The sequence below is a fragment of the Panthera pardus genome, unplaced genomic scaffold, assembly GCF_024362965.1.
Source record: "Panthera pardus isolate Hobbes unplaced genomic scaffold, ASM2436296v1 HiC_scaffold_3, whole genome shotgun sequence".
Classification (NCBI taxonomy): Eukaryota; Metazoa; Chordata; class Mammalia; order Carnivora; family Felidae; genus Panthera; species Panthera pardus.
Genome location: NW_026526876.1, coordinates 24,910,007 through 24,932,702, shown reverse-complemented (window position 1 = coordinate 24,932,702; position 22,696 = coordinate 24,910,007). Strand labels below are relative to the sequence as shown.

At 48.0% G+C, this 22,696-nt stretch overlaps 1 long non-coding RNA gene across 5 annotated transcripts; it reads left to right on the top strand.

The window, feature by feature from the left end:
• The first annotated feature begins 268 nt into the window (after positions 1 to 268).
• Positions 269 to 12,115, top strand: LOC109277051 (uncharacterized). Of its 5 annotated transcripts, XR_002084976.2 has the most exons (4): positions 269 to 429; positions 5,329 to 5,418; positions 6,602 to 6,654; positions 6,983 to 7,419. It is a non-coding gene; the product is annotated as an uncharacterized LOC109277051 (long non-coding RNA). The 5 variants fall into 5 exon arrangements; XR_008418778.1 differs by lacking the exons at positions 6,602 to 6,654; positions 6,983 to 7,419 and adding an exon at positions 11,800 to 12,115; XR_008418777.1 differs by lacking the exon at positions 6,602 to 6,654 and having other exon boundaries at positions 7,123 to 7,419.
• The last annotated feature ends 10,581 nt before the right edge of the window (positions 12,116 to 22,696 follow it).

Below are 22,696 nucleotides of genomic sequence, written 5' to 3'. Positions count from 1 at the left end.
ACACCAAGGATCGCCTGGTCACCCTGGCAGGGCGGAGGGAAGGAGAGAAATGGGGAGAAAGGGTTTTGGATCCCCAGCACCAGCGGGCCTGGGACCAGACAGCTTTGCTGCTCCCTCCCCATATGACCTTGGGAAGTTCCTCCCCCCCGCCCCCCTCCTGGGCTTACTTTCCTTGTGGGGGGTGGGACACGACCACACCGGAAGCCCCTTTCGGCTCTCACAGTCCGTGACCGGAAGTGGGAAGTACAATAGGCCCAAGCACCGGAAGTGTTTCTGAACAAGCAACAGGATGGAGAAACCCTGGAGAGAGGAGTCAGGAGTTCCACGTGCTCTGTCAGCCAGTGACTGGTAATGACCTTGGACAAGCCTGCACCTCACTTCATTTGTCCCTAAAGGAGAAATAAAAATACGCATCTACGTTCTTCTCGGGTTAGTGGCAAAAGTCATGAGACGGCAGATGGGAAAATGTAAAATTTAAAAGCAAAGAATGTGAAGGTATTCAGCGGCGCTGAGTCTGCAGGTTGGGGTGGGGGCAGGGGGCAGGGAGTGCCTTCAGGTCACTGTACCTGCCCCAAGGCCCCGGGAGCACAGGCTGTTATGAACCAGATGCCCGGATGTCCTGGTGTTTTACAGGCAGCTGTGAGGCCCAGGCAGGGTGGGGGGGACAGAGCCACCTCCTAACCGTAGGGAAGCGGCCTCTGCGGTCAGTGTGCCACCCCGGTGGGGGGCTCTGGGAAGAATGGCAAACGTGAGGGGCAGGATGTGACATTGGTCTTCGGCCCAGTCTAGAGAAGGGTGGTAAGAAACAAAATGGCGTATTCTTAGAGTTGGTGACACCAGGAGTATTCTAAGAAATCACAGGAGAAAACTAGGCCACCTGTCAGGCTCTTTTTGAAGAGCTGTTAACACTCAAGAAGGGACATGGGCAAGGCCACCAGCCAGGGAGCACACGTGGCCACCAGGGCCTCCTGGTCTACCAGGAAGGACACCTGGCCACCTGGGCTCCAGGCCAAGGGAGGAGAGGGACCGAGACTCCAGGGTTCCCATGACTCTGTTGGTGCAGGCTCGGCCTCACAGAAGGTCATTGTTCTCCACACCCCTTTGTTGTCCTTTCCCAGGCGCCAGGCGGGTGGAAACTGGGGAGGCACGGGCGACCCAGAGATAAAGTCTTTTTATGAGCTTCCTGATTTAGCTGAGAGAGGAACTTGGCCAACTGGCATGGTCGATGGACAATCCCCTCTACCCGGTGCCTTCTGTGAGAGGGACACTCTTCCCGGTTCAGATGGGAGGGTGCTGGCACCCTCAGGGGAGGCTTGTGCTGGGTTGCCTGGGGACAGAGGTCCAACCCAGGAGGACAGTAGCAGGTAAGAGAAGAAAGCTTTGCTCGCCCTTCTGTGCCCAGCCCCACATTCCAGCAAACGCATGCTCAGAAAAAGAAATCTGGCCATCACTTTTGGTGCTGTATGGACTAGTAGATCATTTCTCAAAGTTCTTCTGGAAATGTCTCCTGACTTCCCCAGGGAAAAGGAAGGTGAAGGAAGCTAAAAGGAAAGCCAAGAAAACAGCCACATAATGGGTCTAAATTCCAAATGTACAGGAGAGATTTGGAGGTGAACCCTGAAACGTCATTAGTCAGGCTCAAGGGGTTTTAAATGAGGCAGTCGGAAATGCCTAATCTGGGAAATTAAGATGGGGAGAGCCAGAGGGAGAGGTGTTGAGATTTTAATTAAAATAAACATTTATTTATTTATTTTATTTTAGAGGGAGGTGCAGGGAGAGAAAAAAATTAATTTTTTTAACTTTATTTATTTGGGTTGGGGGGGGGGGGCAGTGCACGAGCAGGGGAAGGGCAGGAGAGGGAGAGAGAGAAGGAATCCCAAGGAGGCTCCAGGCTGCCAGTGCAGAGCCTGACTCAGGGCTCAAACTCACAGCCCATGAGATCACGACCTGAGCCGAAACCAAGAGTTGGATGCTTAACTGACTGAGCCACCCAGGCGCCCCTAAAGCAAACTTTTAACACAAGACGTACATGTGCTTGATTAAATGGTCCAATAGGACAAAAAATACGCAGTGAGACGTTTACCTTTTTCTCCCTATCCCTCAGTTTCTTAGCGCTCCTTCCAAGAGGCAACTACTCTTGCTGACGTCCTAGGGTTCCTTACTGGATGGTTTTTAGAAGTTATTTCTTACAGATCCATATGAGGCTATAGTGTTTGATATCTATGTGAACGTTATCTCCAAGGAGGGAAGGATGCTTCTCTGATTACCTCCAACGCGAAGGGAGCTAAATTTATGTCCCGGCGGCAGGGACGGCGATGAGGCACCGGGCTGGGGGAGACCAGCGGTCAACAGATGCGCAAACAGAACTGGAAAACATCAGATCCTAGAGGTGCTGTGCAGAGAATTAAAATAGAGGGACGCACTAGGGAGTGACTGAGTGGTCACTCCCTATCTCCCTCTGAGGAGGTCACTTTCAAGGTGAATAATAAGAATGAATACATCTCCTCTCTCTTGGTCCACTTTGTGGCGTCTACAGTATTCAGTGCTGAGGGCCGCCCTGCCGCCGGTGTGTTCTCCTCTCACTGGACACTCACACACTGATGTTCGAGTGTTCGAGTGTCCACCGTCCGGGCTGGACTGTCCACCGTCGGTTGCCTATTATTCCCGCCCACCTGCTTCCTTATACCAGAACTGAGACCCCTCACCCCCGGCCCCACCTCGCCCCGAGTCCCTCATCCCACTCGGGGCATCTGTGAGTAGCGTGTGGGCCATCTGGAAGGTGGAGGAGGCCACCCTAACTTCTGCCAGCCCTAGACCATCTTCTCGATGCTGTTTTGTTTTAACAGATCCCTGGCGTGAACCACCTTCGTCTTCCTTGGTTTCTCCAGGGGACCGTAGAAGAAAATATTGCCAGTTCAGGGAGCACTGTGGTTAGCAAACTCTTGGCACCTACTAACCACATATCTGAACAATAAAGGAGCTCGTAAGATCCTAGATCACCCTCACAGCCTTTTACCCCCGTGTCCAACACACCAAGCCTGACCCCTGTTGAGATGGGGAGAAACCACCTCTCCAGGAACGAGAGCATTCCCGTTTCTTCCCTGCCCTCTCTCCTTCCTTCTCCATTGTCTCCTTCCTCCCCTTCATGGTTTCAATACTCACGTATGTGTGCTCAGTCAACATACTGTTTACTGTTGCCTGTTTTTTGTACTTTATATTAACAAAGTCACATGCATGTTGTCTTCTAGAATTTGCATTTCTTTTCTTTTTTTAAGTTTACTGATTTATTTTGAGAGAGAGAGAGAGAGCGTCCGTGCACTGAAGGGGCAGAGAGAGAGGGAGAGAGAATCACAAGCAGGCTTTGCACCATCAGTGGGGCTTGAACTCACAAACCGTGAGATCATGACCTGAGCCAAAATTGAGTCGGGTGCTTACCCGGCTGCGCCCCATAGAATTTGCCTTTCTTCATCACATTTTGGTTTCGAGATTTCTTTTCAAGTTCACGCTCACAGCCGTAGTTCGTGTTTGGCAATCAATAGTGTTTATTTACATTAAATGACCACAGTTTGTCTCTTCCGCTGCTGCCGGACTTTGAGGCGGTTTTCCTTTTCTTACTATTGGGAACAGCGCTGTACAGAACATTCCTCTCCCTGTCTCCTGGTGCACGTGTGGGAGATACCAAGGAGCGGAATTGCTGGCCCGGAGTGCTATGAGCAGATCTGACCTGTTAGACAAGACAGAACTCTTTCCCGTGGGAGGTTTCATTTGAAGAAAGTTCTCTGTAAGGTTGGAGAAAAGGAATACAGGGCTGGGTGGGCTCAGAAGTATCTTCTGTAGTCATTATGAAGGGAGCTGTGAGTTTTTGAAGAGTAATTCTGCAATTCTGATAAGTAAGAAGCAACATAACGTGATGCACTTGGGCAACTGCAGAAGGAGCTTACCCTGCAGGATGCATTTGTTAATACACAGCACTTCTGCTGCCATGGAATAGAACGCCCTAAGTAGAGTAAACCGTGACCCACTTAATTGCAAAAAAGAGAGGGAGGTGGTCGGCAATCTAAAGAAGACCGGCTTGAGCACTGGGTGTTATATGCAGGGGATGAATCACTGAATTCTACTCCTGAGATCATTATCGCACTATGTGCTAAGTTGGATGTAAATTTTAAAAAATATTAAAAAATAAAAAACACATGTGAAAACAGAGTCAGGGAATCCTAGCCTGTCAATGGGACTTTTCAAAGTGCTGAGTGAAAGCCAGGGGCGAGGGCCCAGTTATCCAATGGAACAGTCTCTGAGTGGGGGATGAGACACTCTCGCTGCTCAGTCCGCATGAACTTGCTTGAGGGACCATCAGTCTCTCAAGGCTTTATCTCGCCTCCTGAGCAAACTGACAAAAATCCCCCTTTGGAACCCACCTGGCTAATACGTAGCCATAGGGACTATATTGAGGGGTATTGCTCTGCCAGCCACCTGCTGGGGCCTCCCTGTGTGGGGAGGCCTCCCTCTCTTACTCTCACCCTCCTACCTGCAGCCTGCCTATTCCATCATTTTATTCATAATAATAGCAATTAAAGCTACTCCTGTGGGTTTGATTTTTCTTGTTTCTGTTCATTGGGATGCAAATGGGAATACATAGACTCGTACATACACACAAATGAAAATCAAGGCCATTGTTTACCCCAGTGGATTTTATACACAACATAGGCCAAAGTGCATCCCCGTGGATGCACGTCTCAAGATGCAGATCTGTCATGGGGTGCCCACGTGGGTGATGCCATAGCTTTCCTTCACCTGTGTCTACCAAGCGTACATGTGACAAGATGGCTTCTTTCCATGCTTCCGTTTTCCGATCGAGTCGCAGAGTGCTTGGGAATCTGTGAAATATTTTCATCAGCCTCGTTTTATTAGATTTGTACAACCCACTGAGCAAGCAAGAAAGGATTATTTCCAGGTATGCAGGATGAAGAAACTGAGGCCCAGAGACGTTGATGGATTTGCCCAGGGTCACACAGCCAAGACCTGCCTTTGCTCTTCTCCCATACCACATAAGCTGGGTCACCCCCTCTCTGATGCTGATACATGCTTCTCAGGAGTTCAAGTGTGATTCGGGCAGAGATTCTCTCTGTCTGGGGGGCTCCACTTGCTGAAAGTCACCAGGGAAAGTCACCCCACAGAGCGTGACGGCCAACCTATGCCATCGGGGCCCTGGCCCCAGCTGTGTCCTCCAAGGAGCCAGTCCTCGTCCTCAGAAACCATTCGCATCACCAGGGTGATAATGACCGTATAGCAGGAACGAATAGTAGCTTCCTACCTTGCTCTGATTTTCAGGTCTCTGCTCCGTTGCTGAAGGTAAAGGTCCTGAGAAAAACCAGCATCGACCGCAGCTGTCCTCAGGGATACGTGTACACTCGAGATAAGGTGAGTGGCCCCAACCATTTTATGATACTAATTGTTGGGGAACAGGATATTTGTCCTCAAACACATCAACGTGACCCTCCCAGCCTCCCTCTGCGCGGATTAAAACAAAGCCATTTGCTTATAAGAAGCGCGCCACCCCTCCCTCCCAGAACTGTAGCGTGTATAGTCCCTTTTCCCCCCAGAAAACCGAATTTCCAGACGGCGTGCCTTGCCCCAGCAGGCCTCTGTGTGGCTTGAACAAATAATGCAAAACCTCCAACCGCCCCTACAAAGAACCCGCTCCTGCCACATGGGCTCCGTTCCATTTCATTTTCTTTTCTTTTGTTTTATTTCATTCGGGTTTTTTATCCGACTAATGATTTTTGGTTGTTTTGTCTCCTACGCTCTCCCCCGCCCCAACACCTCCGGTTGTACACAAAGTAATTCTAAACTGTAAGCTACTCCTGACTTAACTGCTTATTAAAAACACTAATACGCTTGGCGGCTTTGATGTCTGCCCAACAACAAAGGGAGAGAGTTACTCTGGGTCACTGTAATCCTTGATTTGTCACTAAGTTATGACACCCAGCAGAGCTGTGTGACAGTGCAAATCAATCATCCTGTGCTCTCGGCGGGGCCTTCCCTGCCTCCCGCCAAGCCTCGGCAGTGTAATTAGCTTTTTTCACACTACCATAATGTACATCTGCAGTCTCAGCAAGAAAAAGAGACGGAGGAGAGCTCACTGGAAAGCACAGGCCTTAAAAAAAAAAAAAAAAAAAGTTCGTATCATGGGAAAAAAACAAAAAAAGTCTGAAAGAGAAACATCAGAGACCTTTGTAAGTTTTTGCTTCTGAGACATTATACCTGAAATACACAGGCGCGGGGTACTTCGAATTGTTAAATGTAGACGTTAAAAACAGCTCCATGAAACCCTTTACGGAAGGCATATCTGATGGTGTTTATGGGGCTTCTTCTTCTGTGGGGATGGTCCGCGTCCTGTGTTTCTTCTCCAGCCCCTCCCCGCCCCTCCCACCCGCCACCGGTTGGTCATGCGGAAATTCTTGGAACCCCAGCCTTCCCTGAGCTGACCAAGATCCAGAAGGCAAGACCTCGATTGCAGCCAGGTTTTGCAAAAGTTTGCTCAAATTCTTCAGGTGGGCTGGCGTCCCTGAGTGAGAAGCTTGTTACTCTGTTCATTTTGCAGTGGTAAATAACACCAAACAAAGAAGAAAGCCAGGGAGGAGGCTGACAGCAGGGGTGAGAGCGATTCAGGCCTGGTGTCAGACACAGAGTGACGCTTTTGTCTTGGCCCAGGAGGGAGGCAGACAGATGAGATCCAGCAACTCCGCGCATATTGGGGGTGCTCAGGAGGCTGTCTGGTTCCTCTGGAAAACCTTCTGCCAGGGATGGGGGCGGGAGACAGCCAGGCGGCTTTCGGGCTTTCCTGGCCGGGCTTAAAATGGGCTGGGGGTTGGACGTTCTCCTCCCAGATTCTCCTTCCTTGCCTGGTTGGGGGGGAATTGGGCAGGGCGAGGAGTCAGGTGCAGACGGGTCACCGTGTCACCACGCAGTATCTCCTTTTCAGGTGATGGCTCGTGTTTCCCGCAGGGAGGGAAGCCACATATCCCAGGAGGCCGGAGCCCAGCTCTCCCGTGGCTCCTTCCACCCATTTTGGGTGGGATTTCGTAAGAACCCGGCCCCTGTTTCTTACATCTCTGTCCCTAGCTCCTGGGCACGCTGAGTGAATGGACAGGCTCTGACTGCACAGCCCTTCCGAGACGGTGCTGCCGGGCTCTGGGGGTGTGGGGCTCCTGCGAAGGTCCTGGTGCCGCCGTCAGGATCTTCTGCTCCCCATCAGAAGCCCGCCAGGTCAGCCCTGCAAGGAAAGGAGCTCAGCAAACTCTGAAAAGATATGGAGGAAACTGAACTGCACATTGCTGAGTGACAGTCTGAAAAGCCTGCATACTGGATGATTCCTATAGTTGGAATCATCTGGAAAAGGCAAAACTACAGAGGAAATAAAAAGATCGGGGGTTGCCAGGGCTTGGGCGGGAGGGACGGATGGATAGGTGGTACACAGAGGGCTTTTAGGGCAGTGACACTCTCCTGTGTGGTGCTGTAATGATGGGTACATGTCATTCTACGTTTGTCCAAACCCATAGAATACAACACCGAGAGTGAATTCAGATCGACTTTAGTTAATAGTGGTGTATCCATACTGGCTCGTCAGTTGCAACAAATGTGCCACTAAGGCGAGAGGTTAATTACAGCTTAATAACAGGCGAGGGGCGCCTGGGTGGCTCAGTCCAGTTAAGTTTCTGACTCTTGACTTCAGCTCAGGTCATGAGCATAAGGTTTGTGAGATCGCGCCCCTGCACTGTCAGCACAGAGCCTGTTTGGGATTCTCTCTCTCCCTCCCTCTCCCCGATTTGTGCTCTCTCTCTCTCTTAAAATAAATAAATAAACTTAAAAAAAAAAAAAAGAGGTTAATAATAGGGGAAATTTCCAGGGCAGGGGTGGGGTATGGTGAGAATTTGTAGTTTCCACTGAATTTTGTCTTAAACCTAACTAAAACTGCTCTAAAGAGGAAAGTCCATCAATTTAAATTTAAAAAAGGGTCACGGAGGCAGAAGCCACAGAAATAGGAAGAAGGGAGAGGTGAGCTAGGGGAGGCTTCCCTGGGCACCTGTGATGTTTATTTTGTAATGAGCTGCCAGAGGGCATCCGCTGAAACCATGGTTACCGGAGAAACTTCCTCTCTTTCCACGACCGGCCTCCTCCTGACCTCACTCTGAGCATTTAGTGCAGGTTACCTCCCTGTCAGTGACACGCAGACCTGAGTCAGGCCCCCATTCCTCATCAAATAATTCCCTGTTTTATGTAATGGATGGATGTCAGCAACATCTGAAAAGTCCCATCGTCTTTTCAAATATATGAAGAGAATGTTCTCTGGTGAATCCTGGGGAGGGAAGAGGTACCCCCATTTCAGAGCAGAAAGTGTTCTTTGAGACCGTGTGGTTGGAGGCCCCCAGAGAGGTTCAGCTACCTGGCCAAGGGCACACAGCCAAGCATGGGCAGAACTAGGATTCACTTCAGGACTCCCGACCTTCTGTCACGTCCGGCGTCCTTCCACCGGGCCAGACTGCTAAACGGTCATAGGAGGTGGTGAGGTCATGGAGGTGGTGAGTGGAGTGGGGCACTTTCAGGAGGCCTGAGTCTCAGTCCCACATCTATGCTACTTTATTAAGTCTCACACCCACCCGTGCTTTGGTCCACTCTTCTGTAAACCTCTCCCTCCACCAGCCCAGATGGATTTCGTCTCCAACATGGCAACACTGGTAATATTCTGATTCTCACCAGCAGTTACGAGGCTGGAGGCATTTTGTAAAATAGAAAGTGTCCCGTGCCCATCGGACTCCAGAGGCGGGTCCTTTATTCTTCCCAGAGAGGGACAAGGGGGTCGTCGCTTAGTTATTCCCGGCTCCGTGGGCCTGGGGTGGGGCCCATGCTGCCGGCCACCCTCCAAGCAGCAGGTCGAGATCCTTCTGGTGGTTTTCTCTTTCCTACGAGAGAAGGATGCTCGGTGCCGGGCCCAGCCTGGCCGCCTTCTCGGGGTCCGGCTCCTGCCACAGAAGCTGCAAGGCCTCGGCCTCCTCAGCTCCTGGGGATCAGTGGCCGGGGTGTTCAGAGCTGGGCGGCGACAAGGACCTGTGGAGTATTCTCTGGACCTTTGCTTGTTTGGGCTCCTGTTCAATCAGACAAGGAGCTGTCAGTCTCTCCCTCCTCCCCTGCCCCCCCCCCCCCACGTGTCTGACTCAGGACAGTCGGCCCCTTAGAGGCCCAGTCTCACCAGACACTTCAAAGGCTTTCCCACCAAGGGGCTGGGGCGTCCCTCGAAGAAGCCCTCTCAGCGCTCAAGGGTTGGCTTCAAAGGCAGAGTGTAACCGGGGCGGGTGGGGGGGGGCCGGCCCCCCTTCTGAGAGGCCTTATCACTTTGGGGGTGGCTCCCCTCAGGAAGGGCCTCCTCATCACAGAGGGGAGGGACGTCCCCTTTGCAGGAAGGGCCTTGTTGCCCTCCCTCCGCGGCCCTCCCCCACCCGTCCTGGGCCGCTCCTGGCCCCCCTCGTGTCATCTTGGCTCCAGGAAGATGCAGGTGAGGTGGAGGCCGGGAGAGGTAGGGCACAGGCCTGACTCCCCCGTGCGTGGTCACCCCGGGTCTACTTGCCTTTGCCCCCTGAGACCACCAACAGAGGCGCCCACGTTCTCTGAAGACTGGTGCCCGCAGGAGTGTCTCGGGGCCAACATCGTTTACACTCTCCACAGGTGGGCCGGGGACCCGACGTGCCGTGAGGACACTTGGGGCTTAGGGGGTGCCGATCACCCGTCCCCCCCACCCCCGGCGTGCTGGGCGGGGCAACTGGCCCTGTGCGGGGCCGTTGGGCACCCTGGGCAAAGAGGCCCACAGAATGTCCTCCCTGGTCAGGTGACAGTCAAGTGCACACCTCCGCCCCAGTTCGGAGCGCCCCCTGGCCTCCAAGGGGCTCCGTGGTGGTGGAGACGCCTCTCCAGCCCAGTCAGCCGGGGAGACCCGCCCTCTGGGGCTACACACATGGGATCCTGGGACGCAGCCTAGTCTCCTTCCTGTGGCTCTCCCGTGTGGCGGCCTGTCCCCCCAGGACACCAAGGCAGGGTCACTGTGCTTCCTCCTGTCTTGCCCCCTCCTCCTCTGGTTCCCAGATCCCCGACGCACACAGACGCACCCGCACACACACTCTCTCTGGCACCCACACTTAAATGCACTCATTCACTGCACACTCCACACTCACACTAACGTATGCATGCACGTTCACCTGCCCACACACACATATACGCGCCCCACACCTTTACACACTCGTTTACAGACACTCACTTCTTGACACGTACACTCTAAACACACACACCCAAAGCCCAGGTTTTTGACACAGGCCCTCTGAGGGGAGGCCCCCACCGTCTTATGCGGGCTTCCGGCCCCCTCAGCGTCCTGGGAAGGGAGGCAGGAGGGCGCCTCTGTGCTCTGGGGGACAGAGAGCCCAGGGAGGGCGCGCGGCAGGGAGATGCCTGTGTCCCCTCGAACCAGCCCAGACGGGAGCATGCGTCCGCGGGGCTAGGGACTCAGCTAGTCACGCCGGACGCCCCAGACGGTTTTTGACCCGGTCCCCACCCCCTCACCATGTTGAGAAGAAAGGTAATCAGGCTCACAGAGAAAATTTAGAACGTACAGAAAAGAGAAAGGAAAGGAAGTAAACCTCACGCAGTCTCACCGCTTTCTGAGAGAGAACCGTCGTTAACATTGCCGTGTGCACTGGGCAGCCAATTTTCCTACCCCACCGTCGCGGTTAGTTTTATGCCTAGCTGGGCCGTGGGCATCAGTCACGCCTTTTCCTTTCTTTATTCCGATGCTTGACCGTCTCGGGGCCGTGCTGGCCCTGGGGTGACTGCCTGGGCCAAGCGTGGCCGATTTCTAGCAAGAGCACAAGACTCACCTGCACTCAGGCCTTCTGAATGCAAGCCAGCCAATCGAGAGCCCACGCCCTCAGCGCCCCTTTCGGACCCTCACCATCCTTTGCCCTAGTCACCACGGAGCCAGGTGTCAGGCCAGCAGAGGCAGCCCCGTGCCCCGGGGCCCGCTGCAGTTACTCAGACCCGCCAATCCCAAGTCTGTCTCCCCACCTCACCCGTTCCATCCTGTGGAAACCACAGTAGAGACTCTCGCCCGTGCTCTCCCCTCGGTCTCTCGGTCTCTCTGCCTCCTGACCAACCCTGGTGCTTCCCCACCTGCCCCCTCCATGCACCCTTCTCTCGGTGGGGGGCCCCCCTCTTGTGATGTGTGAGTATAACCGCCATCTTTTCTATGGCGGTCATCTCCTGATCTATTAGCCTCGCCATCCCTGAGTCATAATAGAACCCATGCTTTTAAAACACATTGCTACAGTCTAAATATTTGTGTCCCCCCCCACACACACAAATTCATATTTTGAAATCCTAAACCCCCAAAGTGATGGTATTAGAAGGTGGGTCCTTTGGGGAAGGCGATTAGGTCATGAGGGTAGAGCCCCCAAGAATGGGATTAGTGCCCTTATAAATGAGGTCCCAGAGAATCTGCTCACCCTTCCCGTCTTCTGAAGACACAGCGAGAGGTCAGCAGTGTGCAACCTGGAAGAGGGATATTCACCAGATCCCGGCTGTGCTGGCACCCTGACCTTGGGCTGCCCAGCCTCCAGAGCCGTGAGACATATACGTCGTTGTTTATAAACCACCTGGTCTGGGTATTTTATAGTAGCAGCTCAATGAACCAGGATTACGACGTCCCCAGCTATTCAGTCAGATACCAATCTACGTGTCGCCATGGACTGTGTTTTGTAGATGTGCTTAATGCCCACCGTCAGTTGGCTCTAAGTAAAGCAGATTGTCCTCCGGCATCTGAACGATCCGCATCCGATCCGTCAGAAGGCGTTATGAACAAAACTGAGGTTTTTGAAGAAGAAATTCTGCTCTATTGGCTGCCCTACCAACTCCTGCTTATGTTCTGTTTCTCTGGAGAAATCTTTCTCTACTCGCAGGTCATGGAGATATTCCCCTGTGGTGTCTCTTTCATATTTAAATCTAAAATCTATCCGGAATTGATTTTTTTTAAAGTGGTGGTAAAAATGCTTAACATAAATGAACCACCTGAACCGTTTTTATTTTTTATTTATTTATTTATTTATTTATTTATTTATTTTTTGACAGAGAGAGAGAGAGAGAGAGACAGAGCATGAGGGGGGAGGGGCAGAGAGAGGGAGACACAGAATCCGAAGCAGGCGCCAGGCTCTGAGCCATCAGCACAGAGCCCGACGCGGGGCTCGAACTCACGGACCGTGAGATCATGACCTGAGCCGAAGTCGGACGCCCAACCGACTGAGCCACCCAGGCGCCCCGTGAACCATTTTTGATTGTACAGTTCAGCCGTGTTAACTGTATTCACACCTGCTGGATCATATCTCTAGAACTTGCTTCCACCTCTTGGCTGTCGTGAATAATGCTGCCGTAAACATGGGTGTGCAAATACCTGAGACCACGCTTTGAATTCTTCGGGATATGCATACCCAGATGTGAGCTTGCCGGATCATTCGGTAATTCTATTTTTAATTTTTTGAGGATTCTGTGCACTCTTTTCCATGCCTGCTGCACCACTTTATATTCCCACCAACAGTGCCCCAGGGTTCCAATTTCTCTGCCTCCTGGCCAACGTTAGCTAGCTTTATTTTTTTTTTTATGTTATTATTTTTTTAAGTTTACAGCACAAGCGAGGGAGGAGCAGAGAGAGAGAGGGAGAGAGAGAATCCCAAGCAGACTCCATGCTGTCAGCACAGACCCCGACGTGGGGCTCAAACCCACGGACCTCGAGATCATGACCTGAGCTGAAACCAAGAGTCAGATGCTTAACTGACCGAGCCACCCAGGGGCCCCTATTTTTAAGTTTTTTGATAGCAGGCATCTTAGTGGGTGTGAGGCAACAGGTCACTGTGGTTTCAATTTACATTTCTCTAATGATCCGTGAAGTGTATCATATCCTTACTGGCTATTTTATCTTCTTTGGAGAAATGTCCCTTCAAGGCCATTGGCCATTTGAAAATTGAGTTATTTGTTCTTTTGTCCTAGAGGTGTAGAAATTATTTGCCTATTCTGGATATTAACGCCTTCTCTGATAGGTGATTTGCTAATTTTTTTCTCCCATTCTGTAAGTTGCCTTTTCACTCTGGCCATTGTTTCCCTCGATGCCCAAGAGTTTTTGAGCTCGACGTGGTCTCGTTGGTCTGTTTCTGCTTTTGTTGCTTATGCTTTGGGCGTCCTCTCCAACAAATCATTACCAAGTCCACCGTCATGAAGCTTTTCCTCTGTTTCCTTCTAGGGATTTTATAGTCTTAGGTCTTACATTTAGATTTTTAATGTTTTGAGTTAATTTTTATGTATGGTGTAAGGGAAGGGCCCAGCTTCGTGGAGTTGATTTTTGTATGTGGTGTGAAAAAGGGTCGAGATTAGGTTTGTTTCATATGTACGTCCAAAGGACCTAGGGCTGTTTATTGAGAAAAGTCTCTTTTCTGTAGTGCCAGCTTTCTAATAAGTCAGGTTTTCATACATCGGCATCTGTTTCTATTTCTGCACTCGCTAATTTGTTATTTTGCTCATTTATCTAACAGCTCGCTGTTACCACAATGTCTTAATTATAGCAATTAATATCTTCATATCGGAAAGACCAAGTACTTTTTACTTCGTCATTCTTTTTGAAGATTGTCTCATCTATTCATGGCTCTTTGCATTTCTATATACATTTTAGGATCATCCTGCCAACACACACACACACACACACACACACACACACTGTCTGTTGAGGTTTTGATTGGGATTCCACTGAATCTAAAGAATTTGGGGAGAATTGACATCTTTATAATATAGAATCTTTCGATGGATGAGTGTAGGATATTTCTCCATATATTGAATCTTTAACTTCCCTCAAGAATTTTTTGTAACTGCTGATACAGGTCGTGAACAGTTTCACCAGTTTGAGGCCAACCTAGGTATTGAGTGACTTTGTATGTTATTTTAAGTGAAATGTTTAAAAATTTTGTTTTCTAATTATTAGATGTTTGCATATAGAAATACACTTTATTTTATGTGCTGACTTTATATATGCAAATAATTTTCTAAGTTCTTTTATCATTTAAATTTCTCAATATATTTTTAGAATTTTCTACAAACCGAACTATGTTGTCTGTGAGTAATAACCCCTTATGCTGCTATTCCTTTTTCTTGCCTTATTTCACTGGTTAAGGTCTTCCCAGTATAATGCGAGTAGAATTGTTTATAGTGAACACCCATGTCTCTTTCCTGACCTCAAAGGGGTGATTTTAACACTCACCATGAAATATAATATTTGCAGTAATTGTGGGGGTTTTCTTTTGTTTTGATTTGATTTTTTTAAACACTTTTATCAGGCTAGGTAAGTTCTTTTCTCTCCCTAATTTATGAAGACTTTAAAAATATATATATTTTTTGAAAGAGAGAGTGAGAAAGAGAGGGGCAGAGAGAGAGACAGAGAGGGAGACAGAGAATCTTCAGCAGGCTCTGTGCTCAGCGCAGAGACTGACTCAGGGCTTAATCTCACAATTGTGAGCTCGTGACCTGAGCCAAAATCAACAGTTAGATGCTTAACCGACTGAGCCACCCAGGCGCCCCTGATTTTCCTTTCTTATAAAGACCTTGTCAGGCTTTAGTGTCAAGGTTGTGTCGTCCTCATAAATCAAGTGGAAAAGCATTTCAGCTTTCCTGTTTACTGTAGGAGCTTGTGTAAAATTGTTGTTATTTCCTCCTATACGTCTGAGCCTATATGTTTGGGAAAAAATCGCTAGTGAAGCTATCTACACCTGGATCTTGCATTATGGGAAATTTTAAATCACAGATTAAAAACAGTTTTTAAACTAGATTTAGGACTATTTCCAGTTCTCAATTCTTCTAGTGTCAGTTTTAGTAAGTTACATTTTCCAAAAATTTGTGCATTACATTTAAATTTCTTGGCATAGACTTCTTTGTATTATCTTTTGTTATAATTTTAAGTCTTTATGATTTGTACTGATATCCTCTATTAAGTTTGATTCCTGACACTGGTTATCTATGCTTTCTCTTTTCTTAATTTTTAATTTTTAATTTTTTTAATCTTTATTTTTGAGAGCAAGAGAGAGAGAGACAGAGCATGAGCAGGGGAGGACAGAGAGAGAGGAAGAAACAGAATCCGAAGCAGGCTCCAGGCTCTGAGCTGTTAGCACAGAGCCCTACGCGGGGCTTGAACCCAGGAACCGCGAGATCATGACCTGAGCAGAAGTGGGACACCCAAACAACTGAGCCACCGAGGCATCCCTCTTATTTTTGAATTTTTAAATAAATTTTATTAGTCATTTTAAAGAATCCACTTTTGGTTTTATTGACGGTCTCTGTTTTGTGTTTATTTTCTATTTCATTAATTTCTGCTCTGAATTTTATTTCTTATTACCTTCTACTTTGGCGGGGGGTGGTTAATTTACTATTGTTTTTTTCTAACTTGTGAAGTTTGGTACTTAGATCACTGATTTTCAGATTTTCTTTTTTCTAATGTATGAAATTGAGGCTATGTAATACCTCTGAACATCACTTCAGCTGTATCACGCAAATTTTGTATTGCATTATATTTCATTATCACTAAGTGAAAAATATTTTCTTGTTTCCATTATGATTTATTCTTTTACCTATGGGTTATTTAAAAGTTCATTTTGTTTAATTTATAAACATATGGGGATTTTCTCTCTGCTGTTTTTTTTTTTTTTTATTGATTTCTAGCTTAATTGCCTTGTGGTCAGAGAATTTATTATGTATGATTTCAGTACCTTGAAAATAATTAAGACTGGTGTTATGACCCAGCATATAATCATTTTTTTAAATGTTCATTTATTTTGAGAGAGACAGAGAGCAAGAGAGGGGAAGGGAGAGATGGAGAGAGAGAATCCCAAGTAGATGACTCAGGGTTCCATCTCATGACCATGAGATCCTGACCTGAGCCAAAATCAAGAGTTCAGTGCTTAACTGACTGAGCCAACCAGGCACCCTCAGCATATAATCATTTTCTAAATCACTTTTTTAATGAATGTTTGAAAAGAATGGACACTTGGAGTAGGTCAAATTTTTCTTGTTGTTCAAATCTATTATGTTCTTATTGATTCTCTTCATTTTACTGTAACTTCAGAACTATATTAAAATATCAATGGTTGTGGACTGATCTATTTTTTTCTTGTGGTTATGAAAATTGTAGCTTGATGCATTTTGAAGGTGTCTTATTTATTGCATGAAAATTTAGAATCATTATATGATTTGCTAATGAATTTAGACTCTTAGTATTTTAAATGTTTTTGTCTCTAGTAATGCTTTTTTCTCCCTTAAAATCAATTTTGTTTTAATATTGTTATACAAGTTTCCTTATGTTTCATGTTTGCACGGCATACTTTGTTCTATCCTTTTACTGTGAACCTTTCTGTGTCCTTGCATTTTATATTCATCTATTGAGAAAATCAGATGGTTCTATTTCATAAAAAATAACTTATTTGAAATATTTGCCTTTTAGTTAGAAAATTTAGTCCATTTACATTTGGTGTAATTACCAAGGTATTTGGGTTGAGATCTATGGTCTTACTTAGGAACAACTCAGTTTATAGACCCACAATAAGCCTTAAATTATGGGCAGAGGAATAGTGTACCTGATATAATTTGTAGAACAATTTCTCTCTTTCCCCACCTTCTTGAAGGTTTGCTCTGGAATGAGGAAAAGAAATCTTGCTACTGATACTCCTTTCTCCTGACAGAGATAGGGTTGAGTGTCGATAGACCTGTTGAAGAGTTTTATCTAGCTAAAGTAGAAAAAAAGTGGAATTTCAAAACTGCTCAGTGTTCATGTAACTAAAATAGACATGAAGAGTACATGACTTTGTATGTGGTGGCAATGTTACCAGTCCACTTTCTTATACCTGGATAGATGAGTGGACATGTTCTAGAAGAAGAAGGATAAGCAAAGAAAGGAAAATAGAAGCTGCTCCATCTATATCTCTTTCTAAGAGACCAGAAATCTTTTGTCCAATTATGTTGTTTTTAGAGAACTTATATTATTCTGGATATGAATTTAGGCTCTACTGTCTCTGAGAATTATATCCATGGAAGATATATGTATTCTGTACAAAAATTTACTCACAAAGCTTGAAGACTGTAGAAAGAATGAGGGGGTATATCTTCCCTATATCTTCCCTTGCTCTGGACTGTCCCACTGGAGACCCTCAGAGTTTCATTCCAGATTGAGTAACTCAGATGGTTGGGGGCTCTATTTCAGGGATTGTTGTGTCTCATGGGTTGCACCCATGGGTGGTGACATAGCTCCCAGAAGAGACAAATATTTTTGGTAGGAGGGAACCTTTTCCCTAAAGGGAGACAGAGATTAAGGAAGTGACTGTATGTTTTAAGAAAGGAGAAGACCTCAAGGCAGGGAAGTAGAGCTTGAAAGTTTACCCTACTTTCTCTTCCCCCATCTCCCTTATGGCTCTGGAAGCATTCATATTTTATTTTCAATTTGAGATGCTTTGCTTTACATTGATTTTTTTTCCCTACTTTTCTCTATACTGTCAGTGATGTCTGTTGCACAAACAACAGCCAGCCCTATGTTGGTGATGTATATATGCTGGAGGACTGGAATGGTCCGGGGAAGAAGGGTCTTCCCCCAGCATCGTTCCCCCTCCGAGGCCAGCAGAACAGCAGCAGCACAGTATCAAAGGAGGGCAGCATTCCCAGAGTTACAAGTGACAACCGGCAGAAAAACTAACAAGCCCTGACCTCCCCCCCGTCCGCCCCCACCCCCATGTATTAGAAGAAGATGCTCTTTGAAGAGGAGAAGCACATGCTTGTGTTACCCTGAATGGTCACTCAGAACTACCCACGTTTATTGAGCCCTCATATTTGGGCTGGATAGAAAGGGAAGAGGATCCGGCAGGGGCAGGATGAGAGCAAGGTCATGGAGGTGAGTCGTGCAGGTGGCGATCCAACCCTGCCTTTATTTTAAGTGTTGCTATTTTTTTTTTTTTTTTTTACTCGTGGACTTTTTGCCTTAACTTTGAGTTTTCAAACCCTGAACAGAATTTTATGAATCTTGATGACTGAGTCTTTTAGTGCCCCCTTAAATTGGGGCCCTAGCCAAGTGCCTCACTCACCGCACTGCAACACGGGCGCGCGCGCGCACACACACACACACACACACACACACACGTAGCCTATGTTCTTTCTCTACAAAAAATATCACAGTTCTCTGAGCATGGCTCCATGCTTTGGCACAAAATGCAACTACGGGCTCTAACGCCATTTTCTCCCTTCCCCATCTGACTATGAAAGTCCTAAGCTATTTATCAAGACCTAAAGTCAGCTTTAATGACCTCCCTAGAAAGAAGTAATCCGTTTCCTCCATGTTGTCCCCTCACCCTGCACACGCCTCTCTCACTGCACTCCTCACACCGGATTTTAAGGATCAGTTCGTGCGTCTGCCTTCCTCCAGTGGAGTGAGCGGTCTTTGTAGGCAGACACCTCGTCACCTTGATATCTTTCTGTCTCCAGCCGCCAGCACATAGTAGGTGCTCAAGAAAATACACATTCGATGCCGAATGAAGACGAGGACCTCGTTGCCACTTTACCAAAAAGGAAATAAAGCTCAGAAGGTTGGGACGGCTTGCTCGAGGCCACACTGGGTCAGCCGGGCTGCAAGCCAGGTCCTCCGCTGCCCACATCCAGTGCCGCGTGCACCACCCAGAATAAGCAGCGTCCCTTGTAGCGCGCCAGCCCCCACAAGCTTGTGGGGAGCCAGTGCCCCCACCGACCACTGCCGCTCTCTGCCCAGAGCTCCGCACCGCCCCTGACCCACCCTTGGCGGCTCTCCAGGGCCCCGCTCCCCCCACCTCTTCCCCCAAGGAGGCTGACTCATGTGGATCCCAGCAAAGTTCCTGGACGCTGCTCCTACAGGAGCTGGCCACCACTTAGACTCTGATCAGCATGGCAGGGTCTGCCCAGATCAAAGACATCCCTCATCTCCGGAGCAGAGCGTCAAGGGTGGCCAACAACTCTGGGGACGAATAGCCAACATACCCGAGGTGTTGCCCTCAGAGGGAAGATTTTACAGCATGAAATGGTCTACTCTTCACAGGACGTTTTTCTGGAAAGCCTCAGGTCCTGAAAGGGAGCCACTTCGGCAGTCAGAAAGAAGGCTTTTGTGGGTTTCTCTTTCTTTCTTTCTTTCTTTTTTTTTTTTTTTTTTTTTTTCCTCGCTTCTCTTGTCTTTTTTAACCTTCTGCTTCTGACTCTGCCAGGCTGTGTCTCTCTCTCACCCCTGGAGCTTTCTTTTCAATACTGGTCATTCGTGGAGTCGGCTCTGCCCTCTCTGCTTGTGACTGGTGGGAGAGCGGGGCCGCCTCCCTCTAATGAGGGGCCCTCCAGGCCCCACTGCCCTCATTTTTGATACCTGGGGAGAGGATGTACGGGCAAGGGGCAATTGGATCAGAAAGGCCCCACTGAACAGACATCACAGCCAAGCTCAAAGAGCACAGGAAGTAGAACAAAGAACAAAAACATTTACAGAAGTGCTACAGTGTGAGGGGAAAATGTACTAGCAAATCTAACAAGGTCAATGGTGAGGGAAAAAAAAAAAATTTTTTTTGAAAGGAATTGCCGAGGGGAAAAAAAGAGAGAAACCTCAAAAAGGGGGCTGACAACTCGGAGTAGGGCCTGCTGGTCGGCTCCTGGAACATTTTCCTTGATATCTTCCCATGAAGGCACTATTTCTACAAGACTTCAATACACTGGAAAAGTTTATGCAACTGGTTAGGAGGAGGGTTAGAAGTTGTGAGTCACCATCATGAGCTCTGTGTGTGTTTGCTTTCAACACGGGCTTCCTGTGGGACCACATAAATGGAGCCTTTTTGGTTCCTTGGCATGTGCTGGGGTGGAGTGGGGTGGGAGCGCCAGGCCAACCTATTTCAAGGGAGCGTGGGGCACCGAGCCTCCGTGGCGACTAAGGATGAACGGACGACTGACCTGCCTGTGTGCTCGTCCTCGATGTCAAAGGATAGCAGGAAGGATTTAGGGGGCGCTAATGCTAGGTCCTGGGACTTTGGGCGAGCTTCTTAAGGACTCTGGGCCTCAGTTTCTTTGTCTGTAAAATGGGTATAGGATCACCTCCTTTGCAGGATTATCCGGAGGACCGTGAGGCCCCCGCCTGACGTCAAAGGGGCTCCATAAGCAGTTGCTACTCTTTTATGGCTTTCTCTCTCTCGTGTTTTCTTTTTATTTTTCACTGATAGCGGGAAGGTTGAAAATAGATCTTCTCAAATCTTGGACTCCTGAGCAAACGGACTGACTTCTTATAAGCTTCCTTCCTTAACCTGGAGGTTGTTAAAGGGCCAGGCGGCCGTAGGTCTTAGGTGTGCTGCTAAATTCTACTTTCTCATTTTGTGGACTGGCTCCAACAAGTACTTTAATGTGGCTTCGTCTTGCAACCCAATGAGCTTTAGGGCTGTTTCCCTTCGCCCACCATTATGTGTATTTTATAGAACACGATTCACTTGAACATCATCCTAACAAAAATATTGGCAAGGTAGGGCGGCCACATACATAATTGCATCGAAGAGAAGGATGGCCATGATTTATTGAGCACCTACTAGGCACCAGCCCTATGCCAGCCCTTCATAGACTTTAGGAGTTAACATTCCCTTCCCCGCTCCTCCTTCCCTTACCCTGCCCTTTTTTTTTCAGGGTATTTATTCCTTTTAACATACCTGATAACCTACTTAGTAGCGTACCTTTCTATTATCTATCGTTGGTTGTCCCTGTCCCTTGCAACCAGAATGTAAGTCCATGCGGGCAAGATATGTTTTCAAATACAGTTTTTTAGTTTATTTTTAAAAGTTCTTTTAAAAGTTAGTTTATTTTGAGAGCAAGCAGGGGAGGGACAGAGACAGAGGGAGAGAGAGAGAATCCAAGCAGGCTCCACACTGTCAATGCAGAGCCCCACGCGGGACTCGAACTCACTTACTCTTTTGTAAGAATACAGTATATTATACATATAACATGCAGAATATGTGTTAATTGGCTGTTTATGTTATCAGTAAGTCTTCTCGTCAACAGTAGGACATTAGTACCTAAGTTTTGGGGGACTGGAAAGTTCTACGTGGCTTTTCAACCATGCAGGGCATCAGTGCCCCTGAGCCCTGAGTTGCCCAAGGGTCAACTATAGTTTTAGATTAACAGCAAGGGCGCAAAAGTAGTACAGAGAGTCCCTGTGCACCCCACCCCCAGTTTCCTCGTGGGTAACTTCCTATATTACCATGTACATTTGCTACAACTAAGGAAACATTAAAGGTACCCTGCTATTGATAAGACTTCAGACTTTATTCACGTTTCACTAATTTTTCTCAAATCTCCCGTTTCTGTTCCAAGGTCTCATCCAGGATCCCACGTTGCTTTCAGACACCATGTGTCCTTAGTATCCCCTGGTTTGTGATGGTTTCTCAGACTTTCCTGGGTTTCGATGACTTTGATGGTTTTGAGACGTCCTGGTCGTGTGTTTCGTAGAATGTTCCTCAGTATGGGTTTATCTGAGGATTTTCTTGTACTTAGATGAGGCTGAGGGGTTTTTTGGGACAGAAGACCATGGAAGGAAAAAGCCATTTTCACCATCATATCGAGGACCAGTGTCAACATGACTTATCACTAATGATCTTGACCTTGGTCCCCTGGCCAAGGTCGTGTTCACCAGGCTTCCCCACTGTAAATTTACATTCCCCCCTCCTTTCTTTTAGTCTACTCTTTGGAAGCAAGTCACTAAATAGAGCAGTTATGGGTCAAATGTACCCCATCCCCAAAATTTATATGTTGAACCACTAACCCCCAGTATTTCAAAATATAACCGTGTTTGGAGATAGGATCTTTACAGAGGCAGTTGAGTAAAACCGAGGCCTTTAGGGTGGGCTCTAATCCAACATGACCGGCGTCCTCGTAAAAAGAGGGAATTTGGACGTGACGCGCACCCACACAGGGGGAGGCCGTATGAGGATGCAGGGAGAAGGCGGCAGCCATCTGAAGCCAAGGACAGAGGCCTCAGAAGAAACCAAACCTGTCAACACCTTGATCTTGGACTTCCAGCCTCCAGAGCTGTGAGAAAATTAATTTCTGTTGTTGAAGCCACCCAGTCTGTGGCGTTTTGTCATGGCGGCCTTAGGAAATGAATACGACGGCCGGCTCTCCGGATAGCCGAGCACCTACATAAATTTCATGGAACTATGCTGGAGGCGGGGTTGCTTCTTCTCTCTCGGTTAGTTATTTGTTCAGTCATTTTGTCCTATCCATACGGATTCATGGACTCATGGATATTTATTTTATACCTTAAACTACAATCCAATACGCCTTGTTATTTAGATCCTTCCAGCTTCGGTCATTGGCAGCCCTTTCAGGTTGGCTCCTCCTTAGCTCTGAGGTGCCCCCATCATTTGGTTTTCTGGGCGCTTCTTCACTTTCTCTCTGGCATTACAAGCTGCTCCACGTTTATCTCGTGCATTCCCTGCCCGATCCCTGGAAACGGCCACGTCTCTGAGAAGTTCCGGCTCCTTGTGCTGCCGGATGGTGTGAGAACCAAGATCTGGGCGCTGGCCTGCTCGCTGCGACCGAGGTGTCTTTG